The 13,917-nt window shown below is 45.6% G+C and overlaps 1 protein-coding gene across 1 annotated transcript in view; it reads left to right on the top strand.

Moving 5' to 3' along the window:
• RBPMS (RNA binding protein, mRNA processing factor) overlaps positions 1 to 4,306 on the top strand; it is a 139,211-nt gene extending 134,905 nt beyond the window's left edge. Inside the window, exon 9 of the transcript XR_012158424.1 lies at positions 2,571 to 4,306. The gene's annotated coding sequence lies outside the window, so the exon portion shown is untranslated. The remainder of the gene's footprint in view (positions 1 to 2,570) is intronic.
• Positions 4,307 to 13,917: the final 9,611 nt, after the last annotated feature.

Raw genomic sequence — 13,917 nt, 5'->3', positions numbered from 1 at the left:
AAGAGGTGAATCATAGACTCATAGAAGATCAGGGTTGGAAGGGACCTCAGGAGGGCATCAACCCCCTGCTCAAAGCAGGAGCAATTCCCCACTAAATCATCCCAGCCAGGGCTTTGTCAAGCCTGACCTTAAAAATATCTAAGGAAGGAGATTCCACCACCTCCCTAGGGAACCCATTCCAGGGCTTCACCACCCTCCTAGTGAAAAAGTTTTTCCTAATATCCAACCTAGACCTCCCCCAGAAGGGTGAATATGCCTGAACCACTTGTTATTAGTAACCATAATGTAATTAAGTTTAACATCCTTGTGGGAGAGAAAATACCAAAGGCGGCCACCGCAGCAGCATTTAACTTCAAAAAGGGGAACTACACAAAAAGGAGGAAGCTAGTTAAATGGAAATTAAAAGGAACGGTCGCAAGAGTGAAATGCCTGCAACCTGCATGGAAACTTTTTAAAAATACCACAATAGTGGCACACACTAAATGTCTGCCCCAAATTAAAAAAAAACAGTGAGCGGACCAAAAAAAATGCCACCCTGGCTAAACAATAGACTAAAAGAGGAAGTTAGAGACAAAAGGGTATCCTTTAAAATAGAAAGACATCTTGAGAAAAATAGCAGTAACATAAACTCTGGTAAGTCAAGTATAGAAGTGTAATTAGGCAGGGCAAAAAAGAATTTGACGAGCAACTAGCAAAAGACACACAAACTACCAGCGATTTTTTTAAAGCACATGAGAAGCAGGAAGCCGGCCAAACAGTTAGTAGGGACCACTGGACAAACAAGGCGCCAAAGAAGCACTCAAGGAAGACAAGTCCATTGCTAAGATGCTAAATGAATACTGCAGAGGATGTGAAGGAGATTCTCACACCTGAGTCATTCTGTTTAGGTGACAAAACTGAGAAACTGTCCCACACTGAGGTGACAGTAGAGGAAGTTTTGAAACAAATCAATACATTAAACAGTAATAAGTCACCAGCACCAGATGGCATTCACCCACGAGTTCTGAAGGAACACAAATGTGAGACGGCAGAACTCCTAAGTGTGGTATGTAACCTATCGCTTAAATCTGCCTCTCTACCAGACAACTGGAGGGTATGTAACATAACGCCAGTTTTTTAAAAAGGCTCCAGGAGAAGATCCTGGCAATAATAGTCTCGTAAGCCTAACTTCAGTACCTGGCAAATTGGTTGAAATTATAGTAAAGAACAGACTTATCAGACACATATATGAACACAATTTGTGGGGGAAGAGTCAATACAGCTTTTGTAAAGAGAAATCATGCCTCACCAATCTATTAGAATTCTTTGAGGGGATCAACAAGCACATGGACAAGGGGGATCCAGTGGATATATTGAACTTGGACTTTCAGAAAGCCTTTGCCAATGTTCCTCACCAAAGGCTCTTAAGCAAAATAAGGAGTCATGGGATAAGAGGGAAAGTCCTCTCATGGATCAGTAACTGGTTAAAAGACAGGAAACAAAGGATAGGAAGAAATGGTTAGTTCTCACTGTGGAGAGGGGGAATGAGTGGGATCCCAAAAGGATCTGTACTGGGAACTGTGCTGTTCAACATACTCATAAATGATCTGGAAAAGGGGGTAAACAATGAGGTGGCAAAATTTGCAGATGATATAAAACTACTCAAGATATTTAAGTCCAAAGCCAGGACTGCGAACAGTTACAAAAGCATCTTACAAAACTGGGTGACTGGGCAACAAAACGCCAGATGAAATGCAATGTGGATAACTGCAACATAATGCACATTGGAAAGTATAATCTAAACTATACATACAGAATGATGGGGTCTAAACTAGCTGTTACCACTCAAGAAAAAGATATTGGAGTCACTGTGACTAGTTCTCTGAAAACATCTGCTCAATTTGCAGAGGCAGTCAAAAAAGCTAACATAATGTGAGGAACCATTAGGAAAGGAACAAGAACCAGGGGCCACACAATGAATTTAATAGACAGCTAGTTTAAAACAAACAAAAGGAAGTACTTCTTCACACAATGCACAGCCAACCTGTGGAACTCATTGCCAAGGGATGTTGTGAAAGCCAAAAGTATAATTGGGTTAAAAAAAGAATTACATAAATTCATGGAGGATCGGTCCATAAGATGGTGTGGGGCACAACCCTATGCTCTGGATGGCAGGGGATGGATCACTCAGTAATTGCCCTGTTCTGTTCATTCCCTCGGAAGCACCTGGCCACTATCAGACGACAGGATACTGGGCTAGGTGGACCATTGGGCTGACCCCTTGTGGCCACTATATTGTTCTGATGGTTCCTTCTGGCCTTAAAATCTATGTGTCTATTATGTGGTAATGATTTCCCTCTCCACCACCCTTCTAGCCCCTGTAGATACACACATACACCCATTTAAAAAAAAACTCTCCCTGTTGCAGGTGCCCAGAGAGCTCATTTATTAGATGTATTTGACAACTCTCCAGACACATACTTCTGCATGTGAATGCATCTAAAGCTTCCTTCAAATCCAGTTACTTTTAATCTCTCCCATTCCAGGATTTCAAATGCCTTTCTAACTCCTGTTCCTCTCCATTGTTGCAGGCTTGAAAAACCTCACACAAGTTTTGATTCCTTCAAGACTTTGCCACAGCCTCTATCACACATCTGCTCTCGTAGAAGAAAAAAAACATACAAACTAATGATGTTTTCCTTTTTTACACTGTATTATTGTAAGGAAGAGTGTTACTTGTGAAAGCACGGTCGGACAGTCATTGCTGTATAGTTTGAAAAGTATTTTCAAACAAAAAACATAAAAAAGCAAACTATAAAAGCAAAAAGAGAGCAAGTATTTTTATACCAGACATTGTGCGTATAATGATCTTACACCGGGTTAGATCACCAGTTTTGTGCTTGACTTTTGAATGCGTGCAATTAAGATTCTCTCTTGTTTTTCTTTTTTGTAAGCTGCATGTTGAAGACGTTTTTAAATCTTGTTCAGAATTAAATAATTGTATTGTTAGGTTTATAGGTATTGTGCTCAGCCTGGGCGGAGTTAAAATGTGCTGAACTACAGATCTGAGTATATTTACAGTATTCGGGTTTTATTCCCCAGTGTACCATATTCTATCAGGCAGGACAATCAGAAAACAACTTAGTATAATTTTTCTACCTTTGGGCTACAGTTACAGCTTGCAGTGTGAGGCTTTAGTCTAGCAGAGAGTTGTGCAGGAAAAAGCCATGCATGGAGCAAGTTGAGACTGTTATTGATGAGAGCTCTCCCTGTGCTTTCTTCATGTACAGATACATTTGCTGGGTCACATCTTTCCTTCCAGGGGCAGGAAGGGCTGGTTCCAGTAACTGCTTGAAATTTTTATTGGCAATGTAAACAGCTGTACTGGGGAAAAATTGACCCCAATTCAGCAACACACTCAAGAACATGCTTAAGTCTAGTTGAAGTGCATGGGACTTAAACACATGCTCACAGTTACACTTAAGAGCTTTGTTGAATTTGGGCCTTAATGAATAGTTGATGCCTGTCTAGCTCCTTGCTCGGTAATATACTGGTATTTTCAATGCAAAAATGAAGCCAAAAAGGGAAGCGTTGGCATTTTCTGCTAAACCCTGTTCTTTACTCCAGTCATTGTCTTGAAGCAATATTTGTAATGTTTACTGAGAATACTGTACCAGCAACAAGAAGCTTATTTTCACAGTACATTCCTTTTCCCCGATTGCTTTTCACTCTGCACAGGAACAGAATATAAAGATGAGTCTTTGTTTTCTTGTAAAAGGGTTGACAACTCCTTCCCCCTACAGACGACTCTCTCTCCACCCACTCGCCCGTAAGGAATGCTGTGCTACAGACTGCACTGATTGGGTCGAGGCCCTGATTGTTGACAAGTGTGGTGAAAGTGTGCTCACAAGTTTCCCCCCTAGTTTTGTTCACACTGTGCTGAACACGTAGTGATGTCAGTGTTTTTATGATGACAACACAATTGTTCTTTGTGGAAATGCAGATGTTGAGAATTCTTCAGTCCGAAGACCACAACGGTAGTTGAAAGTTGAAAGAAAAACATCACTTCTACTTTTGTTTAAACAAAGTGACAAGGAGAACTTGAGAACAAATTAAATTCTAAGGCAAATGTTGAAATAAATCTAAACAGAAATGTATAAGCATTCGAACCAATAGACTAGTTCTTTAGAAAACGGATTTTCTGTATTTGTTTTGGGTAATAGAGGAAAGAAACTTCCACATTGTCTACTCTGCTTTTTTGAAATATGTTTAAAGGTACTTTTCTATTGTAATTTTTAAAAAATAAAACAATGATTATTATAACTTATACCACAGCCTGGGGTGCTGATTTGCTTATGGCAGGGTGACCAATCCACGTGCATCTGGGAACCTCACATGTGACTGAGGCTGGGGTCTCAGTCCTGCAAGAAGCTCTGACAGGCACTACATTGGCCTACCGGCTCTAGAATGAATATCACAAGGCCCTGATATCAGGAAATGAATTACAAGATCTGAGCGCTGTACACGATTGTTAAATGTGGTGCACCATTACTTTCGATAACTCATCATTGTTGTCAGGCAGCCAACCTAAGATCATTACAGGCCAGTTCTAGCCAGCAGCAAGTAGCATTCATGTTTTTCAGTGTTTGGGGGGTGGGGGAGGAACATGGGGGGCAATTTTGGACTGTGTATGCAGAGGCCTCCCAGCCCGGCCCACTCTCTTCTGGCTGGTGCTATGCAGGAGGTCAAACCAGGTGCTCACAATGGTCCCTTTTGCACTTTTAGGGAGGAAACAGAGCACGTCACCAAGGAAGTATACATGGGAATAGCATGAGTGTGCAGGGGCAAAATCAGCAAAGACCAGGCAAAGAATGAGTTACAGCTGGCAAGGAATGTTAATGACAACAAGAAGGGGTTCCTTAAATATGTCAGGCAAAAGAGAAAGGTCAAGGACGGTGTGGGTCCGCTGCTCAATGGAGAAGGTGGGCTGGTCATGGAAGATGATAGGAAGGCAGAGCAGCTCAATGTCTACGTTGCTTCGGTCTTCACACAAAAAATAACATGTGACCAGACGACTAGGAAAGTTACCATAGACTATGAAGAGAAAGGGAGGCAGATCAGGATAAGTAACGAACACAGCAGAGATCTTCTGACTAATTTGAATACATTAAAGTCCGCAGGGCCTGATGCTATTCACTCCAGGGTGCTGAAGGAATTAGTTGAAGAAACCTCAGAGCCACTGGCAATAATATTTTCGAATTCATGGATGACAGGAGAGGTTCCAGAAGACTGGGGAAGGGTTAACATCTTGAAAAGGGAGAAGCCCGAGAACTACAGACCAGTCAGCCTGACCCTGATACCTGGGAAGCTACTACACCAATGTATAAAACATTCAATTTGTGAATACCTGGAGAATGAGGGGGGGGATCACTAGCAGCCAGCATGGATTTACTAAGACCAAATCATGCCAAACGAGCTTGATTTCCTTCTTTGACAGGGTAACTGGTTTGGTGGATGTGGGAATGCAGTGGACATAATATACCTGGACTTTAGCAAGGCTTTGAACACAGTCCCATGTGACATTCTGACAAGTAAGCTGGAGAAATGCGGGTTCGGCAGAACTACCATTAAGTGGAGACATAATTGGTTAAACAACCACAAACAACAGGTAACTATTAATGGGATGATGTCAGCTTGAAAGTAGGTCTAGAGTGGGGTTCCACGGGTATCTTTTCTGGGTCCACTGTGATTTATCATCTTCATTAATGACCTGGACTTAGGAATAGAGAGCATACTGATCAAATCTGCAGATGACACAAAGCTGGGGGTGGGGGGTTCAAATATTTTGGAGGACAGAGCTCAAATTCAAAGGGAGCTTGATAAATTGAAGAACTGCGCTGTAGACAACAAAATGAAATGCAACAAAGACAAAAGTAAGGTGCTACACTTAGGCATGAAAAACCCAGTGCACAAATACAGCATGGGGGACAATGGCTTGGCAGCAGCACTGCTGAGAAGGATCTGGGAGTTGTGGTAGATCACAACTTCAACATGAGTTAACAGTGTGATGCTGGTACAAAAAAAGCAAATGAAATTCTGGGTTGCAATAACAGAGGCAGAGCATGCAAGCCATGGCAGGCGATAGTACCGCTCTACTCGGTGCTGGTTAGGCCTCAGCTGGAGTAGTGTGTCCAATTTTGGTCACCAATGGATAGAAAGGATGTAGAGAAACTGGAAAGGATCCAAAGGCGAGTGACAAAGATGATCAAAGGGATGGAATGCAGCCATATGAGCAAAGGCTGAAGGAACTGAGTATGTTTAGTTTGGAAAAGAGGAGAACAAGGGGGAGACGTGATAGCTGTCTTCAAATATTTGAGAGGCTGCCATAAAAAAGATGGAGAAAAGTTGCTCAATCTTGCCACAAAGGGCAGGACAAGAGGCAATGGGTTCAAACTACAGCACAGCTGATTTGGATTAAATCTCAGGAAAACCTTATAACTATACGGACAGTAGGACAACTGACCAGACCGCCTAGGATGGATGCTCCTTCACTGGAAGTTTTCAAAAGGAGGCTGGATAGTCACCTGTCTTGGATGTTCTGAACTCAACAAATCCTGCATCTTGGCAGGGGCTTAGAATAGATGACCCTTGCGGCCCCCGTCTAACCCTGTGGGTCTATGAAACGCCAGGCCCTCACACTGGTTCCACATTCTGCTCTCGTCCATACAAGGTGTTCAAAGTTAGCAGTCTGGGTAAAGCATTCACCCAGACACGACGATATCCAGGGCAAAACACGGTACACCTGGCTTGCTTGGTCCTTTAAGAAAGCTTAAAAACCCAGCATGGAAGGGATCAGCAGGACCTCAAGCAATGAGTCCGTGTTTTTAAAATTGCTATGGGTTGATTTTGAGGCCCATCCGGCTTGGCAATGATGTGATTTCCCATTGAGTTAGGCATGAAAAACGCGAACACAGCAGACACTAAAGGCCAGACTTTTAAAGGTATTTAGGTGCCTAAACATTCACTGGGCCAGAGAAAGCATGTGAATGACTTTCTAGCCTAGTGGCTAGGGCATCATCTAAGGGGGGGCAGCCTGGGCTCAAGTTCCTACTCCACTGACTATTTCAGTACTTATATAACGTGGCCCATCATCAACAGGAAAGCTTGAGAAAGCTGCACCCTAGAAGACCTGCTAGCCCAGTGGGTAGGGAAGTCATGGGTGATAGAAGAGATCAAGGTTCAAGTCCCTGCACCAGGTCAGGTAGAGGAGGGTCTCCCAAATCCCAGGTGAGTGCCTTCACCAGGGAGCTATTGGCTGAAAAGGAGGGGGCAGCACCACCACATTGTGTGGGGCCTGATCTGGTAGATGCCCTTTGTGGGCACCTCTGAGCACACCTACTGGAGTGGACCCCTGCAGGCAAGACAGGCAGGGGAATTGCCAAATTCATGAATCCTATGGGGCTTAGGTGTGAGATAGGCACCTGGCAGCTTGACTTAGATGGCTTTGCACATGCCCACCAACAGACATTCAGGTGCATACAGGGTTAGGTGGCAGCTGAGGAAAGGTTTTGAGTATCTAAATGTTGGACGTAGTTGCCTAAACCCCTTGTGTAACTAGCCCTAGGTGCCTAACTCTCCTTGATTGCAATGGGAGCTAGGCACCAGGCGAGTTTGAAAAATATCAATAGGTGTCTACCTGCATCTTTAGGCATATAAATATGATTAAAAATCTGACTCTAAGGGCCAGATTTTCAAAAGTGCCCAGCAGCTCCCACTGAGAACAAGGAACGTGGAATGTCCCAGTGGGAGCCAATGGGTGTTGAGCATTTTTAAAACTCTGGCCATAAATCTGCACCAGAATGTTTTCATTATAAAGTGGATGAAAATGCCTGTGTCCTTATATGCCCCATTAGCCTCGACCAAAGAGTAAGATGCTTAAAACAACATACTGATGAAAAGAGCCATCTTGGTGAAACAGTTTTGAGAACCATAGTACGTAAACTCAGCATGCATCAAAAGGATTAAAATGTGGCCTTTTTCTGTGGGAAAAGCACTGTTTGTGCCGCTTTAGTGAAGGCCATGAGAATCGAGATGAACCGGGAAGCTATTCTCAACATTATACACTAAGGATCGGGCAGCGATCGATCCAGCGGGGATCTAGACGTGATAAATTGACCCCCGAGCGCTCTCCCGTCGACTCCTGTACTCCGGCTCCGCGAGAGGCGCAGGCGGAGTCGACGGGGGAGCGGCAGCAGTCGACTCACTGCGGTGAAGACACCACAGTAAGCAGATCTAAGTACGTAGCTGAAGTTGCGTAACTTAGAGGGATCCCTCCCCCTAGTGTAGACCAGGGCTAAGGAAACCCCAAGGTGAACAGTGCAGTCACCATTTTCTTTCCAAGAGGCATTGGGAAGGGAATTTTTGGCAGACCCAGAGCAGGAGTTAGGCATGTAGTTAGAGCAAAATATAAGTCACATAAGGTAAAATTGCTAACTGAGAGGAAGGTAACCAGTCTAGGGAGCCTAGTGGAACCTGCTGGAACAAGCGTTCATTGGGCCCACATTTACTAAAACAAACCCCAACAATTCCATGTGTCTCCACGAGCAAAGAGGGTAATAAATGACCCAGGGAATCCATCATGGAACTATTGAAATGCTCTACACACCCCTTAGCTCAGCATGGCATGTGTACATGCAGGTGACCACAATGACAGCAGGATATGGCTGAAAGCTGGAATTCCAGGGCCAATACTGGACTCTAACACCGGGTAAAATCCCAGTGGACTAAATGGGATGGGTTGGAACACCTGGAAAGGAGAAAAATATATTCAAATTCATTAAGTGTCCCAAGTCACTGTAACAGCACCTACATATTTGCCTGCATTTGTGCTATGTTACAGCCCCTTGCAATCTCCATCTTTGCACACACAATATATACAGAAGTGAATGTGCCCCAATGTCTAAAAATCACTAACGTCTGTACAAATATTAATTAAACATACAAGTCACATACAGGAAGATTAGTAGTCGTAGGAGTTTGTGATAGCATCCACGGTGTACTAGGCCCTTCTGAGAACCTAAGGACAGCCCATGTGCTGAGCAACTCACAATCAAGCAGCCAGAGCTCAGGGAAGGGCCTCACAATAGGCAAATTATTTAGAAGTCACCTTGATTCACCATAGGCAGTGCAGCGAAGGAAATATTAAGAGGGACTTCAATGTGGACAGGGATGAGCTCAGGTGGTCACGCCCTGCCTAAGGGGCTGCGTAGGCGACTGTATGAGACTCTTACAAAGAGGGGACTGGCGAAGAGGAGAGGACAGGGCAACACGCAAAGCTTGATCTGTAGAAGGGTCAGAGTGACAAAGAGCTTTGAGGGCAGTGACAAGGAGCTGAAATACAAACTGGTATTTGATGGGGCGCCAATGGGAGTATTGTAAATAGGAAGTAACATGATCAGATCGCTGGGCAAGGAAAAAGAGGTTAGTGGCTGCATTTTGCATGGGCTGGAGGGGGGCGTGTGTGTTTGGGAGAGAAAGGAGGGATCGAGATGCTGAGGGGGAAGTGGTGGCAGGATTTGGAATGGGCTGGATGTGTGGGGTAAAAGCGGGAGGGGGTTCAGAAACACCCTTGGGTTGTAGGTCTGACTGGCAGGGGGCAGTGGGATTGCCCACAGATAGAAGAGGGAAGATAAGGAAGTTTGGGTTTAGTCACGTTCATCTTAAGAGGCTGAGACATCCCAGGGGAGATTCCGGGACACAAGCTGAGGCGGGTGTCACATTCCAGGATGCAATCCAGACCGGTGAGGGGCTGTCTCAGCACCTGTCCTGCAGCGCTGGGTGCCTCGCAATGCTTTGCGGCTGTAACGCTCAACCTCGGCCACTCACAAACGGCCTGCTAGCGTGCAGGTCACACCCTGAGTCTCTGTGTACAGCTACAGGCCTGATCTAGCAGCTCGGACCCCAGCAGCCTGTCAGCAACACAACAGACACACTCTGGCTTCCCGGAGCCTTGGTTACCGCTGACCCCAACACACTCCCAGTCCCAGATTTTCTCCAAAATGTGTGTTCTGCCCTCTCCTCTAAGAATGGCCATCTTGGTCCATCTAGCCCAGTACCCTGTCTTCCGACAGCGGCTAATGCCGGACTCCTCAAAGGCAATGAATAGAACAGGGCAATCATCAAGTGATCCGTCCCCTGTCATCCATTCCCAGCTTATAAGAACAAAAGAAAGTCCAGCCCTCTCCTGGGCAGTTCAGAGATTAGGGTCTGTTGCCCCTGTAAGGGCGCCAATCTACAACAGTTTGGTACGTTAACCAGAGTCACCCAAACAGGTCACTTTACACAACACTGGATTCGTTTTGGTTAAAAAAATAAAAGCTTATTTAACTACAAGGAGATAGATTTTAAGTGAATACAAGTAGAAGGCATTACAGTCAGAAATGGTTACAAAAGAAATGAAGATAAAATGCTTTCTAGTAACTAAACTTAACCAGCTAGACTAGATTCAAGGTAAAATCCTTACCACATGCGCCCATTTGAAGGAATTGTAGTGAATGTAATATTAACAAACAAACAAAGGCAGCCTGCATACCCCACACCCCAGCTCAGCTTGACCAGAGCACAACCACCCCCTTGCAGCCTCACTGTGTTCCTTTTTACTTCTTCAGCAGAGCTCCAAACCCTTAAAGATGCGGGGTGCACGTAACAATAACCCTGACATTCCCTTTTGAGTGTTACAGGGACAGGCCCTTTAAGGGCCAGCAGCCTGGGGTCAGCCAGCCCTGCTCACTAATCAGGCACAGCTAAGGAAGGGACAGGTGTGCCCTATAGGGAGCCGGGCTGTCAGTATGGAAGGAACAGCAGGGAAGCCCCTGGGAGAGGCTACCAGAGTCCCCTGGGAGGGGAGGTAGTGGGGACCTGCAGGGAAAAAGAGCCTCCTGGGTGGTGGGGCTCAGCTGAAAGGGGAGAACAGTCCTGCAATAGGCCCTGAAGCAGGAGGGAGAGAGTGACACAGGGAAAAAAATCCCAGGGTGCGCTGAGGAACTGGGTATGTGTTTTTGCCTATTGCGGAAAAACAAAAGGGCTGGGGACAAGTCCGCACCTTCCAGTTTTCTCGTTTCCCACCCCTCGCAATCCCATGCGGTTGTTTCCCTGCATGCCCATGGTTCCGGGGTCTGTGCACGGAACAGGGAGTTTGGAGATTAGTAACACTCACACATAGTATCTAGACAATGGAAACCAGTTCTGCCCACCTTCAAATGCAAAACACTTGGGCAAGTGAAACCTCCCCTGAGCCTTTATTGCCCCATCTGTGTAATGGGGTGGAAAGGCCCCGTTAGCAAACATGGATGAAAAGAGCTACACACATGCTAAGTATAATCATGCACTCAAAAGAAATGCAGTATTTACGGCCGATTTGTACCTGAGTTTTCAGAGCCTTGGAGAAGTCAAGAGGGAAAGTCACACAGATAATGTCTGTCATTAAAGTGACTGAAAGCAATGTTCCAGCATGACCGTTCGGAGACGCTTGCCCAACCACAGTGCTGCTCCTTGCAGGCCCTGCCTGTCCGAGAAAGGTTTCAGGATACAGAAAAATACCTAACACTCCATAACGTCCTGGCAAGGATGTGGGGAAACTGCACATTGGAATCTTCTATGTTAAATGATGCACAAAAAGTCAGAACTATACACTATTGAGTGACAGAGAGCAAAGCACCAGTTGCGCATCAAAGCCTGGCGTGGTGTGACACAACAGTCACAAAATACAGCTGTGTCCATAGCCTTATCTTCTATTGAGGCAGCCACTATGCACTCTGCTATGGGATACGGGATCCATCTGGGGTCTTCGTGTGTTTGCTGGGGAAAGTGGATTTCAAATGCCCAGAAAATTGGATACTGTGCAAGTGTCCTCTAAACTCACTCTCAGGGCTCCATAAAGCCACAGTTAACACATATGGTTACACACTACCAGTTGCTTCCTGGCCATAAGCGGAGTTTTGAAACTTAGTCTAAAGTTTCCGCCATTAGCAGTGCCCTGAGGTATGTTTAAAGTGTGAGGAAATAACCATTAATGCAGACTGGCATTTATCTTTGCACGCTCCCTGATTAACAGTCTAGTGCTGGGGAAAAAACAAGTGGAAAAAGAACATGCACGACGGAGACAGGGAGAGAAAAGACTGGTGCATAATGCCTTGGATAATGTACACCCTGAAGTGCAGTCCTGGTCAGAAAATTAACTTGGTAAAAGTGGAAGCTGCTTACTCAATAGGTCTTCTCCCTCAGTGTGCCCTTGGTTCTGTCTGCTTAATACACTAACTTAGACACGTTCACTGCTAATGCCAGCAGAGTCATCAGAATGTGAGAGGGATGCTATTCTGGCTTGAGCATCAAAAATACATGAACGTTCCAGCTAGAGAAATGTTAGCTGTGGCTGCTAAGAGCAATCAGGCTATTTTCACAAAGAAACTTCTAAGAGTAGAATTCCACTTAAGTAAAAATCCCACCCCAAGTGCTGCCCAGTTTAGTGAGGTCTAGGTTTAGCTGAGCTTCAGCCTCTTCCTTTTCGGTACTGAGTCTGTGACGCTCCTTCCACCTCATCCCAGCAATGAGGGGTGTCCATACAGCACGTCTCTCTCAGAACACACCCATGTGCCAACCATTCTTCTGGACCTGCTTCAAGTATCCCAGTGCATGCTGGGATATCCTGGAGCAGAGTGCCCGTTGGTTATGCACACAGAGCAGCACAGCACACGGATGGCCTGCTACCCAGAGAGCTGAAAGGAAGAAGAACCAACCAAAGTGGTTAGACTGACATGGTTACGGGTCTCATCAAAAATGAAAAAAACCATGGGCCAAACCAGTGAAACAAATGTGGCCAGGGCAGACTATGAGTTTATAGGCTTTAAGGCCACAAAGGACGACTATGGCCATCTAATCTCATCTCCTGCATAGCAAAAGCTAGAGCATCCCAGCCAGTGAGTCCTGCACTGAGACCATCACTTCTGGTTGAGCTGGAGCAGATCATTTAGAAAGAGATGCCCAGTCTGGATGGGCAGGCACCAGGTGATGTAGATTTCAGTGTCATTCATTCCCCTCACTGTGATTAAACACTTTCTGTGTGGACACAAGCCACAACTGGAGCCTACCATGTCACTAACTGGTTGCGGGCAAGTCTGAGTCGTCGTGTAGACAGAGCCTGGTGGGGAGATGTTCAGGGTTGGGCACATAGCTCCCTCCCAGTGCAGGGCCCAGGTGCCCCTGTGCCTGGTCTAGCAGAACAGCCTTGGCAGGACAGCAGACTTGGGTCCTTTGGTGAAGATGGGCAGTGAGCGCAGTCCCTGTTTGCAGGCACTAGTCCGACAAAGTTATCTGGTAAACACTAACCATTTTCATCCCCACCTCCGCTGCCCTTCCCCGGGCCGTGGCTGCTGCTGCTGCTTTTGCTCATAGTCTCCACGCAACAGCACATTCCTGAATTCCAGGCTGGAACATTAGCAGCAATCTGAATATGAGCAACAAAGCAGGAAATAATCGGATGTCACTGCTATTACTTCCTCTAATCATCCTTAGCTTCCAAGCCCTCCTGATGAGCAGGTAACAAGAGCCCAGCAGCCCCCTGTGCCTGACTGCCATCTGCCTGCACATATAGGAAGTGACAGGAGCAGGCTGACCACAGCCAAGTGGGTATTCTTGGTCTAGGCTAGCTTGCCTCTCTCTTCTCCTTTCTCTAAGAGCCTGGAATGATTGTGATGAATTAAAGATCAGCTGCACTACAAACTGCCTTATGTCAGTGTTCTTATTCAACCATGCAAAATCCTGCTGTCCCCTGCCCTCCCAACCAGGGAGGAGATGGAAGAATTCTTCAATCGCAGTAACTTTGCGGGAAGTAGCCAATGCATCTGCGGGTCTTTTCTTGCAGTGCAGACATACACAGAGAGC

The sequence above is a fragment of the Lepidochelys kempii genome, chromosome 4, assembly GCF_965140265.1.
Source record: "Lepidochelys kempii isolate rLepKem1 chromosome 4, rLepKem1.hap2, whole genome shotgun sequence".
NCBI classification, from domain to species: Eukaryota; Metazoa; Chordata; order Testudines; family Cheloniidae; genus Lepidochelys; species Lepidochelys kempii.
This window is presented reverse-complemented; position numbering and strand designations above follow the sequence as displayed.